Source organism: Bidens hawaiensis, unplaced genomic scaffold, assembly GCF_021521415.1.
Source record: "Bidens hawaiensis isolate Kalapana, Puna unplaced genomic scaffold, B.hawaiensis_p1.1 tig00072046_1, whole genome shotgun sequence".
Classification (NCBI taxonomy): domain Eukaryota; kingdom Viridiplantae; phylum Streptophyta; class Magnoliopsida; order Asterales; family Asteraceae; genus Bidens; species Bidens hawaiensis.
In genome coordinates, this window is record NW_027502604.1 from 10,100 (window position 1) to 25,516 (window position 15,417).

The 15,417-nt window shown below is 39.3% G+C and overlaps 1 non-coding gene across 1 annotated transcript; it reads left to right on the plus strand.

Moving 5' to 3' along the window:
• Positions 1-8,736: 8,736 nt before the first annotated feature.
• Positions 8,737-8,843, plus strand: LOC143605925 (small nucleolar RNA R71). The gene has a single exon (XR_013148645.1). It is a non-coding gene; the product is annotated as a small nucleolar RNA R71 (small nucleolar RNA).
• The last annotated feature ends 6,574 nt before the right edge of the window (positions 8,844-15,417 follow it).

Below are 15,417 nucleotides of genomic sequence, written 5' to 3' on the forward strand. Positions count from 1 at the left end.
ACCGTGCCCAGTTCCAAATCATGGGTAGTATAATTCTTCTCGTGCACTTTTAATTGTCGAGAAGCGTATGCTATGACTTTGTTTCTTTGCATAAGTACGCACCCTAAACCTTTCCGGGAAGCGTCACAATAAACTACCAGATCATCAGTTCCTTCTGGATGACTCAGTATCGGGGCTTGGCATAGTTTCTGTTTCAGCAATTGAAAGGCAGTTTCTTGATCTTCTCCCCAAACATAAGCACAATGTTTTTGAGTCAAAAGAGTTAGAGGTTGGGCTATGCTGGAAAAGTTAGCAATAAAGCGCCGATAATACCCAGCTAAACCCTAAAATTGGCGGATCTCTTTCGGTGACTTTGGGGCCTGCCAATTTTTAATGGCTTCAATTTTGCTCGGGTCTACATGAATTCCGTGTCGGTTAACAACGTGCCCTAGAAATTGTACTTCTTGTAGCCAAAATTCACATTTTGACAGCTTGGCATACAACTTTTCCTGCCTTAACAACTCCAAGATAGTTCGTAAATGCTGCTCGTGTTCCTCCTTGGATTTTGAATATATTAAAATGTCATCAATAAACACAATAACGAATTTGTCAAGATACGGTTTACAAACTCGATTCATAAGATCCATGAAAATTGCAGGAGCATGAGTTAGTCCAAACGGCATAACTAAGAATTCATAGTGGCCATAACGAGTTCGGAACGCCGTTTTAGACACATCTTCCTCTTGAATCTTAACTTGGTGGTAACCGGATCGAATGTCAATTTTCGAGAAATAGTTTGCCCCTTGAAGTTGGTCAAATAAATCATCTATTCGTGGAAGAGGGTATCGGTTTTTTATGGTAAATTTGTTTAATTCCCGGTAATCGATACACATTCTAAAACTTCCATCTTTCTTCTTTACGAACAATACCGGTGCTCCCCAAGGAGAATAACTGGGACGTATAAAACCCTTATCTAACAATTCCTGCAACTGGTTGGATAATTCTTGCATTTCAGAGGGTGCCAGCCGGTAAGGTGCCTTAGCAATAGGGGTTGATCCTGGGATTAAGTCAATACGGAATTCAACCTGTCGGTTCGGTGGTAATCCAGGTAAATCGTCAGGAAAGACATCGGGGTATTCACGTACAACGGGGATATCTTCTATGCGTTTCTCATCAGGATTCTTTATAGTCACGTTTGCCAAAAATGTCATACAACCTTAGCGTAAACATTTCAACACTTTAAGATCAGACATAAGAGGTAATATGGAACCAGACTTCTCTCCCTGTACCATAATCATTTCACCTTCCGGAAGGGGAATTTTAACCGTCTTGTCGTTACACACAATCTCCGCCTTATACTTGGTTAACCAGTCCATGCCGACAATAACATCAAAACTTCCTAACTCTACCGGGAGTAGGTCGATAAGGAATGGGTGGTCATTAAGAATAATGGAACAGTTTTGGATTATTTGGTTGACAGTTATAGAGTTACCGTTAGAGAGTTCTATAGTATAAGGATTTGCTAGTTCACTAACTGGCATGTTACCCAGGGATACAAAGCTAGAGGAAACAAAGCTTCTATCGGCACCAGTATCAAATAACAAAGAAGCATATTGATCAGAAACAACAAATGTACCTGTTACTACGTTCGGGTCTTGTCGTGCTTCTCCAGACCCGATAACAAACGCGCATCCCCGAGGCGCCCTAGAGGTTGATGCTTGGTTCCGACCGGTGACTGCTCCTTGATTCAGCTTGGGGCAGTCTTTTCTAAAATGCTTCGTGCTACTACATTCATAGCAAGCACGGCGGTTTGCTGGTGCTGTGATTTGTTGGATAGGTTGTTAACGAATCGGTTGCGGTCTAGGTGGTTGCGGACGACGAGGTTGAGTTGCTTGGGTTGGTCGGTTGACAATTCCCATACTGACTCTACAACTGGGGCCATTATGCCCCATTCTCCCACACTTCTGACAGATTAACGGCCTGCACTCACCCACATGATGAAAACTACATTTATCACATTTTGGCCATGGTCCCTTGTACCTGTCTCGTTTCACCTCAGAACTGCTCATGACATAATTTTGTATTGTCGGGCATGCACGTTTATTTGTTGGCCTTCCTTGTGACCCTGATCCATAATTGGTTCGCTTCATACTCGATGATTCCCCAGCCATTCTCAATACTCCGCTTCTTACCAAGTCAAAAGTCACAATTCCGGCTTGGGTCACAGCATTTTCAAACGATGTGTGCCCCACGGAGTTCACCAAACTCCTCACTTCCGAGGCTAAACCGCAAATATAACATTCAACTCGCTTATCTTCAGGAGTTACTAACCATGGTACTAAGCGGGCCAATTCATTGAAGCGGTTCGTGTATCCCAAATGAATCGCTCCTTTCATTTCCAAACTCCAAAGTTCGTGTTCTAACCTTTGTATTTCATTATTTGGGCAAAAATGTTCTAGCATCAATGTTTTGAGTTCAGCCCATGTCATGCGGTTAATTGTATCTTGCCCTTTTATCTAAACTGTAGTGTTCCACCACATCAAAGCATGATCCGTAAAAGTAGAAGCAACATACTTGACAATGTTTTCGGGTGGACAATTGCTGATATTGAGGACAGATTCAGTCTTTTCGATCCACTTAATCAGCCCGTTTGGCCCTTCAGTGCCCTTGAAATCAATCAGTTTACAGGCCATAAAGTTTTTGATCGAATATTCCCTTCGAGGGGAATTAGGGTTGTTATTGTTATTGTTTGGGTTCGGTGGGGGATTATTGTTGTTGACATTATTTGCATCAAGTGGGGGATTATTTTCATTGGTATGGGCATTTGTATTAGGTGGGGGATTATTATTTGTAACTGTTTCATTGTTGGTTGGGGGAGCATTATTGATTTGTTGCTGGTTTGTTTCTATATTGGCATTAACACTAGCATTTACTTGTGTTACAATAAGTGGTATTGCTGCCTGCATTTTCCGAGCAATCATCTCGGCTATTTCTGCCGCAGTCATAGGGGTTGCTTTCTTTGGGGCCATTATATAATGATAAACAAATATAAGCCAATTAATACTAATTCCAGTCTAAGGCACTATGTAATAATAATCACAATAAATGTTGTACAGGTAAACCAGATAATATACTGACATTTCACAAATTGTTCCGTAGATTGATATTAAAAGGTACGTAGACTTAGCCTGATAAAGGCTAGTGCTTGCATGTATATATCAAAATCTGTCACTAAGTGACTGTTAGACTTAATCCTGTAAGGGTCAGTGCTTGTAATAACATACAAAATTATGCCCCATGTTAACATAACGTACTACTATATACATACATGGAGTATCAAAGATTACGTACACATATTTGTAATATTCCGCATCTATCCATACAGACGATAGGCTAGCCACAAACATAAAAACAACACTGTAATCATCCAGTAACAGTTCCACAGCCGAACTGTCACCCTATCCAAACACCAACGGTGGTAGGCATCTGACTGCTGCAAGTTCAGTACTATCTGATGTAATGTCGATAAGTACTGGGTCACGTCCCTCCTTTCCTGGTTAATGTTAGCTATGGCTATCGAGTGGTCTATCACACGATCAGTCATGACAGCCATCCAAGAGTTGTTTCCTGCGTTTGGGAGGTCAGGGCGAGGGGTAGGTATACTCAATGAACAGGAAGATGAAGTATCCTCCCTAGGACGTGAAGGTCCTCCCCGGTCATGGGTAGATCTGAATGGAATCGAGGTAGGGTCAATCGGGGTTACCCTAATACGAGCAGTCTATCGGACTCGTGCAGTAGCTGAAGTCGTCGGCGACAGGTGAATGGGTGGAGTGGGTGATCTGGCTACTCTAGCAGGTGAACGATACTGACTGTTAACTACGTTTTGATCCCTGGGTGGATAATTATCACATCTGTAGCCGGACAAATCAGGCACATTCCTGGGTAGCCCTCTACAAATAACTTCTTCTTCCACCTCTTCCTCCTCCTCCTCTGGTTCCTCTTCTGGGTCCTCCTCTTCTGAATCCTCCTCTGATTCCTCTTTGGATTCCTCTTCTAGATCCTCCTCTTCTGAATCCTCCTCTAATTCTTCCTCGGGATCCTCCTCGACAGAGATTACTGGTTCTTCTTCCGGTACGTAGTCGTTATTCCTTGACATGACTCTGCACAAAGATTAGTTATAAGAATAATATCTATTGCTATCGCTAAATATTGTCGAGGAGATTAATTAATTAACCCAGATTTAATATTAGTTATATTAGAATATAATATTAGTTTTATTAAAATTATAATTATTATTATTATTATTTAAATCAATATTGAATATAATTGAATATAATATTCGTAGTAAAATTTACCGTCATCAACAGTATCGTACGTACACGTATTCATACACCTTGTTCCAAATAAGCACGTATGAGTGTTACACATATATATACTTTCACATTACCTTTTATACACATATGTTGCCACTTTTACCTAACCATACGTACCGCGACTTCTCCCCGATTCCCTCGTACAAGCAAGTCTGTTATTATGTTCCGGACCACAATAACTCACTTGCCCTACAAGTTCATCACGACATCCATCAGTATATAATATTAATTTATTATTTAATTATTTCCCAGAGTTAATCGAGCCTACGGTTATATTTTAGGTACCCTAAGGGATAACCTAATCCTTTATAACCAATAGCTCTAATACCAACTTCTGTCACACCCCGAGCAGCACAATGCGGAAGCGTAAAACAGGAATGTAACAGACACCTCTGGTATCAACATATTGTTTATAAAGAAACATTACAAACTAATTTACAATATATTACATTTCTTTGTTCTATCATTGTTTTACAGTCTATGTGATACAAACAAAAATAGTTCATTAACTATACGTTCTTACTACTAACGCCCTTGCTTCTATTCATATAGCATCAACCACACACCTTTGGGCAAGTAACAGATCACCAAATCATTCCGATTTAGGTACACCTGAAAAGCAGTTTAAAACGGGTCAACTACTAGAGTTGGTAGGTTTCACGAGTTTCGAGAAAACAGTAATCAGTATTCACAAGTTAACACTTGTAATCATGAAATAAGTATGTATGTATGTAAATGATGTAATTATGCTAAGCTACAGTGAAGTCTTGACTGTATGTGCTGCGTGCATCCATTTCCCACGCTCAATCAACCACTGTGGCCCCTTTCCGCCCACAATATGCCCCAAGTAGCTATGTCTAACACTACATAGCGTGTTGTATAATTATGGTCATGTGCAAACGGGGAAAAGTCTCAGCAACGCATGCCGGCTCCGTTTGGGTTTGTCAAACCAATAGTACTATTCACAAGCCACCGACTCGAAGTTAATCACTGTGTTAGTGGGGACTTTCGGGTGTTAGCACTTAGATAATTCACATCAATACGTGTTTCAGGTATGTATATGTAATCAAACATGCTTTTCACCCCAAAAGTTCATAAAACAGTTTAGAAGTGGGGTCATGAAACTCACGGTTTAGTAGATAATCAGTACTGTATCAACTCGTGGTTTGTTCGGTCCGCTATCAGTAGTTCCAATAATCAATATTATAATAATATTAATATTTTAATGTTATTATAATCTCAATACTAAAATGGGCTGTATAACTAATCTGGGTGTAGCTGGAACGCCCAAAAAGTGGCAATAGGCTTAGGTTGTGATGTTGCTCAATGTCTAATACTTAAAACTGAACATGGCTCAGATTCCCGTTTTCCCGGCTGGGCCAAGTTGTTCGTTTACGCGTTCAGAAAACAGTTATGCAAAAATAAGCTTGGGTAAATGTATTGGTTAATAAAATGATTAAGTTATAAAGAAGGATCACATACTGGGGTCCCGGATTAGCCATGGGGCCCGTTTCCGTTTATTCAGTTTGATTTAAGAAGAAACGTGCACAATCCATCCGGATTGCCCAGGTTTCTCATAGAAAAGTTCATTTTTACTTAATTAGTCCAAAAATATGATTTTTGGTTACTCTTGGTGTTTTGATATTCCCGCAGGTTCGTTAATCGCGAACTTACCGGTTTTTATAAAAACTGAATTTGTTTAATATTCAAATTAGCATAATTAATTAACTGTTAATCATTAAATTATGAAAATTTAGCCACTTATCAATGAAAATATGTAGATTTTTATAAAAATATTTCTAGAATTATTTACTGATTTTATAAATTTATAAAAATTCATTTTATCAGCTATATTTCGCCTGAAAATCGTCCGTTTACCCCAAACAATTTCTAAAAATTCCACAAAAATTCCTGGTTACTCAAATCATGTCCCAAATCAACCTGTATCAATTCCAGAATGTAAAAAACTCGTGCAATATTCTTTTCGGCCCAATTCGGCTATAAAAATTCACACGAACGCATATAAACAAAACACCTTTAAACTTTTCCAAATGATCCCAAAATTCATATGTGATCAAAATACCTCAAATCTGAGTTCCTATAAATATTTCATAATTTTTGAAGTATTTTAGCTATTTTTCCCAAATAAACGTCCCAATTCGGTAATAAATTCGCCAAATATTCTCGGATGATCGAAAAATTACCAAATTTGAACAAGAACTCAATGACCTGTTCCCTGATGTCCCTGAAAAATTTCAAGGCCTAAAAATATGCACATCACAACCATAACCTAAACAGCCCATAAGCGAGTGTTTCGGGATTACCTTAGCGGGTTTGGCTCGTTTCCAACTTTCTAATCAAGTTTTCAGGTTCTTGTGCTTCTATGCAAGCTAGGTACAGGTCCTATTTCACAAACCAAGCAAGTTTCATCAATAGAACAACCCTTTAACTTAGGGTTTCAGCTAGGGTATAAAACCGAACTTTTGAACCGTAAAAACGCCGTTTAAACCCTCTAATCCGTGTTTATGGCCAAAAAAACTAACAAATCAGGTTATGATTTTGGACCATTTTTATGATTTTTGCATGGTTAGGAATGATTTTTGGTAATCGAACAACGTTTATATGGAATTAAACTTGACTATTAAAGCTAATTTTTGGCAAATTAAACAAGCTTACCTAAGTTTCTTTGGCTAAATATTGAAAGAACAGAAGTCTCGTCCAGTACTTGATGGAAGGTTTGGTTTATAATATCTTAAAAGTGTTAGATAGTAATAAAGAAAGTTAGGGGTTGTTTTCCCCTTTTACGGCCGCAAGAGGAATTGGGCCCCCTCTTGGGCCCATTTGGCCCATTTCTCTAGATTTATGTGTCCGTGCATGAAATGCCGAGTCCAAGTTTATTTCGGGTTCGGTTTTTGACGTGAAAAACTTATCGGGTGCGTTAAACAGTGCGAAAACGTGTGTTTTTCGGCTAGTTTTGTGTAAAATTATAAAAACATACTATATGTTTGTAAAAATCAAAAATATTTTCACGGATCACTTAAAACATTTCAAATAAGTGCTTGGTAAGTCCTTTTTGGCTTAACGGATGATACGATGCTTGGTTTGTAACTATCTTTCGCGTTTCAATCTATAGCGGGTAGTTAAACGAGCATGTTTTTGTTTAACTTGTTTGCTATCAAACTAAGGCCATATTACTAATATTTTAGCTTTTATAGATCGTATATCACTTATAGATGGCCCCCCGAGATATCTGGGTCATAACCCGACCCGTTCGGTTAATCGTTCGTTTGTTACGCAAAAGGCGTTTATTTCTTAATCGGTAAATACGTACTGAGGTGTACCTTGTTTTGGCTCAAATGTCACACCAAAAGCTCTGATACCACTTGTTTTTCTTGATGAGGGTTGATGAACTCTATATTGATCTACGAAACCGAAAACACATGGTGTTTGTTTCGGTGCGTTTTGGTACTAATCGGTGAATGAAAACGACCGAGCACATAAATAAGAAGTAAATAATCACTTGTTGAAGCTCATTAGAAATTTCGGCAGAGTTTTGGTACAATTCGATGTCTCGTAAGAAAATCAGCTGTTTATAACTTTCTAAGTAAATAAATGAAACCCAGTTATATATGCATATTTGTATATGCATGCACTCATTCGTTACTAATCAGCTCATTCGTTTGCTTGAACTTTGTTTCCACATTCACCAACATATGCTTCTCTCCATTCATTAACTTGTGTTCCCATTCATTATCTTCCAATGCAAAGACTAAATATCAAGCTAATTCAATACTCAGCATTTGTCACATTTCACGCACTAACAATCTCTTCCAATGAGGATTTCTTCTAACTACCCGCACTCTGCTCAGCATTCCCCTGGCCTGAGCCGCTTGGTGTGAATAGGTTTTATCGACGCTACTTCTGCTGATAGCCACCGGTTTTGCCTCCACAAAAATTATTCTAATTTCTTCAGTCAGTGTTTCTGCCGAAGGCGGGGTTTTTAAATCGAAAGGCGTTGTTGACTAAGTCAACCGCCTCTTGATTTTCACTAAGGGTTACTAGACATTCTATGGTATCGTGGCTGCCTCTACACATCTCACACTTCGCAACACTCTTCATCATAAGATTATTCACCATTTTCTTTAGCGAGTCAACTTGAGCTTGATGTGAGGTGTTTGAATCCACTTCGTACAATCCTTTGGCTGTAGTGGTTGGGGCCCTGGTCTCTCGCCCTTTCATAGCTGGCGGCAAGGTCCTCGAACAGATAAAAGCACTCAGCAAGAAGTTTGTTCTTCGGCAGAATTCCATTGGCTGTTTGATTTAGCATCTCTCTAGTGTGCTGCGTCTCCCGGTTATAGAATTTCTCCCGAGCATCCATGTCTCTAGGCCATGATGAGGACAACTAAGAAGCAGGTCCTTGAATCACTGCCAAGCCTCACAAAAAGATTCATCACCCTTCATTCGGAAAGAACAGATTCCGTCACGGATACGAGCAAATTTGGACGAAGGGAGGAATTTGTTCATGAATTTCTCTTGTAGACCAGCTCAAGTGGTGATGGAACCGGTCGGCAGAGATCTTATCCACTTGAAGGCTTTATCATTGAGAGAGAATGGGAACAATCGGAGATAGATGGACTCGTTGCTAATATTTCCGATGTTGAAAGTATTGCAAGTCTGAGCGAACATCTCGATGTGATTGGACGGGTCCTCGTGTGCTATTCCATGAAACGGGTTTGAGCTTCGAATCAGCTAGACGACGTAGGAGGGTATTACCCAATTCCCATTTGCATTTTCGTCGACAGGCGGTAGGATGATGCTATTACGGGTGTGTCAGGACCGTGAGTTGGGTTAAACCTTAGAAAGGTTGCCAAGAAAACACTGACTCAGTTACCCAAAGGCCTATTGAATATCCTAGCGGAATCATGATATCCAATGAGTGGGAACGAATGTGTGATATAGCAAAACACGAAACAATAACATATAATCAATAAGAACACAATCAAAGACAAAGATTCACTGTATATAATATATCATTTAATGAAACAGTGAAAGGAATGTCTAGGGTTTCGTGACGGCGGCGGCGGTACGAGTAAACAAATAGAATATTCTTTGGAATGTTTCTCGTATTGCGTGCGTCATTATCCGTGCCCTAAATGGAAACCTAGGACCCTATTTATAGACCCTGACATTCCTTCTAGAAGTTCCTAATCATTACATAATGAAAGACAAAATAAATACAAGTGTAAGAGTCTTCGAGCAAGGTTTGTCTCTTGCTCGAGCAGACTCAGTATGCTAGGTGTGCTCGATGAATGTCTTCGAGCATACTTTACTTAGAATATCTTCAGTGAAGATATTCTCCTTCAGCAAGCTTCATTCCTCTTGACCAATCCTTGCTTTGCTTGAACTAGTCCATCGAGCAAGCTCATTCTTCTTGATGTCTTCAGTCTTGTCCTTAGACTTATTGAACAATCTTTAGCATGCTCGGATGTAAATCTTGCTCGGGGAACTGAACTGTGCTCGAAGTCCTTACTTTGATCACATGACATCTTCTTATTGCATACATGCTTGTCCCCATGTGCTCGACCATCCTGTGCTCGTAACACTTGGTTGAAACTTGTATGATCAAGCTGTTTGCTCGATTGGCAATCCATGCTCGATGGAAGAATACTCTTGCTTGTTGAAGTGTGGCTTGCTCGAAGCCTTAACACTTAGAAGAATCAACCACTATAGGTTCCGAAGACCTTGCTCGAGGTAGTAAAACTATGCTCGATAGTCTAGGCTTGCTCGAAGTCCATACTTAGCCATTTCCTGAGGAGGTTGAGAAGATTCCAATGTTCCTTATCAAAAATCCGACCCAACAATCTCCCCCTAGATTGGAAAAGCTCAGATGCACCAAAACACACTTGTATAGAGTTACACATGTATCAGACATCAAAGATATATCATTCAAGAACATATCATTTCATTACATAAATAGGAATTCTACTTCTTGGGCATTACACATTAAATTTTTTACATCAAAATACAACTGAAACAAAAATTACAAAGATAAACAGAACTAAATTAATCATCATTAAGTATCTATTCTGCTATCTCCTCCTCCTACTCCTTGTGTCAGATTTTTCCTTTTTCAGTTTGACAAGAGCGGCCTTCTGCTTGATCATGTCTAATTCAACTGTATCAGAGGAGTCTATGGGAAACTCTGCATCTACTATATCTTGGAGATCTTGAGGATGCATTAATTGAGGATTCCCATCATACCGGATCACAGCAATGGTTATACCCGATTCATTCCTCAAAGAGATTGAGTCGTTGTGTTGGTTGTAAGTGATGAAGGTGATTCTTCCATTATGCTGCACAACTAAATTTGGTTCTCTCACCTCCTGCCTCATAGCCAAGCACTTCTTTAAAGTCTTTCTTTTACCATGTGAGCTGCTTGCTTGGGTTTTCCTTTTGCTGGTGTCAAATAGAGAGAGTTCAAGAGTTTGAACTTCATTGATCCTTTTGCGCCTTCTCTCCTTCTCAGCTTGACTGTGTATTATTCTTTTCTTTTGATTTAGGAATGGAAACCCTCTCTCTGATTGTTCCTAAATGAATTTTGAGAGGTCATTCCTTTGTTGTCTTAGATGGTTGGCTTTTGATTTGATTGTCATATAGTTCTAATTCAGCCATCTTTGTCAGTTGTTCGATAGTAAAGTTTCTCAAGTCATCCCTAAAAATAATAAGAGTTTCTTCTTGATCTTCAGTGATCACCCTTAAAGTCTTGGATCTTTTATCATAGAAGAGATGTGTGGGCAGATTTAAGTTCCTTGGTTGCTCAGGCCTCACAATCTCAGACCTTAAGGGTGTTCGGCTTTTGCTTCCTTGCTGAGTCTTCTTTGACTTGTCAAGCCCTTCTTCTACATACCATCTTTTTAAAGTTTTATCAGTTTGAGTCATCAGTCTTCCCATATTAACACCCTTCTTGTGTAATGCACTCATCATTTCAGCTCTAACAAGTTCCTCCATCTTTCTCTTTTCTTCTTCCAACCTTCTCTGTGTTTCCATATATAATCTTTGCTCTCAATTGAATATGTCTAAAAGTTGTTCATGAGGCATGTTGTTGAACTGATCTTCAGTCATACCTTTTCCCATCACCATCTCCTTTAATGCTTGGACTCTCTGAGGATCTTGGAACCATGCTCTAGCCTCAGCCTTCTTTTTTCATTTTCCATCCTCTCTTTCTCCATCTGCTCTTTCAGCTTCTTTTCTCTTTCAAGAACAGCAGAGCTCTTTTTACTCTTATGAGAGTCTTTGACATTCTGTACTTTCCTTTTCAATTCTTCCAGTTAAAGTTTTATCAATGAGTTGTATTCGAATCCATGGACTTGCAAAAATTGGATGTCTTTATGTTTAGCCTTCACAGGCTCATACTCAGCATCATCAGTTGTCTTCTTTCTTTTGTTTGTCTTTTCAACGAATTTGGCAATGTCATCCATAAGAGCTCTCTTGTAGATTTTTTCAATAACATCAAATGACTGCAAGTTTAGAAAAGCAGGCTTGTGACCAGCCTTTATTAGGAATTCTCTTTTAGATTCCCTCATCTTCCATCCTTCAACTTCTTTGGCTATTTCTTCATTTGATAGTCTTTGTAGATATTTCAAGTCATAGTCAAGACTTATCAGATAAGCTCTATCTTCATTTTCCTTCAACATCTTTTGATCCCTCTTCATCCTCATTCTCATTAAACTGTTCATCCAAATTGTGAAGTGCTCCGATTATTGGTTCTTCAGTTTCAGATTCAGGAGACTTGAATACAAATTTGGACTTTTTCGGTCTTCTTTTATAAACTTATTTTTGTCTTTTGGCTTTAGGAGGCTCAACTTCAGATGTTTCTTTCCTCTTCACTCCCCCCTTAGCCTCAGTCTCTGGTTTTGTTGGCTTAGTGACTATTGGATCTTCACTTACAGTCTTCTTCATTTCATTGCCAATAGTTTCTTTGATTATTGGTTTTTCTGTGTGGGTTGCTGGTTTTTCATCAAAAATTTCTTCAACTAATGGTTCAGTAGGTTTAACAACCTCATCAATTCTTGGCTTAGATTGTGTGTTGCTGCTCAGATTTATGAAATCTTTTTGAGCCTTTTTAGCAGCAGACACAATCTCAGGATGATGCCCTTCTGGTTTGTTCAGAATGTCTGTTAGAGTTCTCACGATTACTAGATTCACCATAGTGCTTGCGGATACTTCAATCGTTTCATCCTGTTCTTGATGTACTGGACCCAAGCTGAGATCTTGTTCCTTATGTGTTTCTGGTTCAGGTTCTACATTCTCATGCTCAGATGGTGTGGGCTCTTGTTAAGTTTGCACAGGCTCAATTACCACTGGCTCTGTTTGTACAGGCTCTTGTGTATCATCATTTTGTTTTGCATTCAGAGCCTCTAGTGTAGCCTTAATCACATCATCTGCCTCCTTCCTCATTCTCTCATTCTCTTCTTCTTTTTCTTTCATTTTAATAAGTGCTTCAGGCACTTCTTGAGGAATTTCATCATCATCTTCATGAGCCTTTTGATTTATTGTATCCATATCTTCATTCATTAGTCTTATGATTGTTTTGACTGATTCAACTTCTACCATGTCTGGATCAATCACATTGTCTTTTAATAGTATATCATCACCATATTGCATAGTGTGTAGGAACTTGGGATGTAGGTCATCATCTGTGTATGCGATCCCTTTCCCTTTCTGTTTTCTCTTTAACTTTTCTTCTTCTGTTTCATCTTCCTCATCATTCTCCCCCTCATCATCAGCATCTCCCTCATATTCTTCATTAATCATATTTAAAGCATTTGAGGGTCCAACTTCTACAACCTCTTCATCAGAACTGGCATACAAATCTTCAATCATTCTTAAGCCCTCTGCATCTTCATATTTCTCCCCCTGTTTTGGTACATCTGAGGTCTTCTCAACCTCATAGTGCCCCTCTAGGGTTCGAATCTTCAATACAACTTACTGCAGTGCAGCCTCCAATGCCCTGTTTCGTGTTTCTAGAACCGCATTCTTTTCTTTCAACAAGATATTTTCAAACTCAAGCTTTGCATTTTCAACTACTGTGTCATAAAGATTTGGGCTGGAAGGTGGGGTTTGTTGAGTGGGTTTGAATGCAGGCTCAGAGAAAGGTTCAGATTCAGCTGTTTTCTCGAGATGGCAAATTATATGGCTCAGGGTCTGTAGGAATGGATTGGGTTGGTTGAGCAAGGGTAGTAGTTTGTTGGTCTTTACTGGGGAGGATGTGGTGTTGTAATATGTGTATCTTGAACAGATTGGGCTTGATGGGAAACAGGTGGTGAGGTATTAATTGGTTTATGTAGTGGGGATGTAGATGGTGAAGGAACATGTGTGTCATGAATTGGTTCATTGTCAGATAATGTTGGTTCAGTGGTAGAAGGTGAGCAAGAAATGTTGTCATTGGCATCATCAACTTCAACAGAGTCTGTTTCATCATTGTATACCTCAGGAGGTGGTGAGTCTAGTGGAGTAATCTTATGTATTGTATCAGCAAAATTGGATATTACACTTGCTACAAACACATCATCATCTATAGGCTCAGTAGCTCTGTTGCTAGGACCCTCAACCGGCTCATCAGTTTCTTCATTGACTTCCAACTCTGCATCATCTCCTTCATGAGTAGATTTTTCAATCACAGGCACATTACCGACAATAGCATCTTGAGCATGATCAACATTACCTTCATCAATAACATTATCATCATCTGGACCATTATCTCCTCCATCATCCGAATCATTACCATCTTCACTATCACCATCTTCATCATCACTGTTTCCCGGGGTTCTAGACACATCAATGGCACCTAGAGCTGGCACAAGAAGCCATGGGAGAACATCCCAATTAGGGTTTTCCTCAAACTTACACTTTGCATCTTTCATTCGCTTGCAGATATTAGGATCTTGTAATCTCAAAACCTCTCTTGTTCTTTGAAGGTCCGGCAATGACCTATTTATCAATATTTGCAGGAATCAAGGATACATTAGAAACCTCTAATTTACTTCCTTCTCAGCATTTGATACTAAACCGTTGAAAATTAATCTTGATACATTGAACGGCTGTTGGTACAAAATAGCTATAGTGAGAGTGCCCAGTTGCCTGCTCAGTAGTGTCCGAGTCCCTCTCCTTGGAGATAAGGACTGGATTACATGATGGATTAGGAAACGGTATATCAGTGGGAAGATGCCCTTTTGAAATTGACCCTCTTTCACAACTCCTTGGTAGCCCATTCTCTCTTGAAAGACTCTCAATAATCTTAGGACCGACTAGGATGGTTGAGCTTCAAAATTGTCATTCAGGTCCAATGCAACTCTTATTGAAGCTTCTGTAATCTCAATATCATGATTTAGGACAGAGGCCTCAATCCTCTTACCGTTAACGTCATTCACATAAGTGGCCAATTCCCAAAAATCTTAAATGTGGTTCCTGTAAATTGTAGGGCTGTCAGTTAGGGCTACTCTCAGGTTGGAATTCCTTAGAAAAGTGATCATTAGCTCCAACTCTCTGTTATCATTGTCTAGCTCCAACTGAGCACACATATTGTGCCTCTTTTCTAATTTTAGGGCCATCAGTTCTGCAATATAAAACAATAGTCAGTACACAAAGTTGCAGAAACAATATGCGAAGGTAGTTAGAGAAGATTAGCGTCTTCAGTAACCTGTTCCATAGTAATATGCGTACCTGCAAAAACAAGTAAACAATTAGTCTGAAATTCAATTAGAAACCCTAATTTCGAAATCGGTGAAAAGATAATCGAACAACGATATCTTACCGAGGTTGAAACAGAGCTAAAGGCTAATTTCGAAGTATGTTCGAGCAGAAATTGAGTATTCGAGTAAGGAGGGGATGCACGAGCAAGAGGCTTGCTATTAGGTTTAAGAAAGGGAGAAGAAATATGTGAAAAAGTTTCTAAGTCTCCCTTTTATACCTAATGTTTGGGTAGTATAGTACATTCGTTTGTCGTCTAGTGCACGACAGTTGTCATTTAATTTCAAATTTAATGTACCTCCCTTGCTCAAGCATA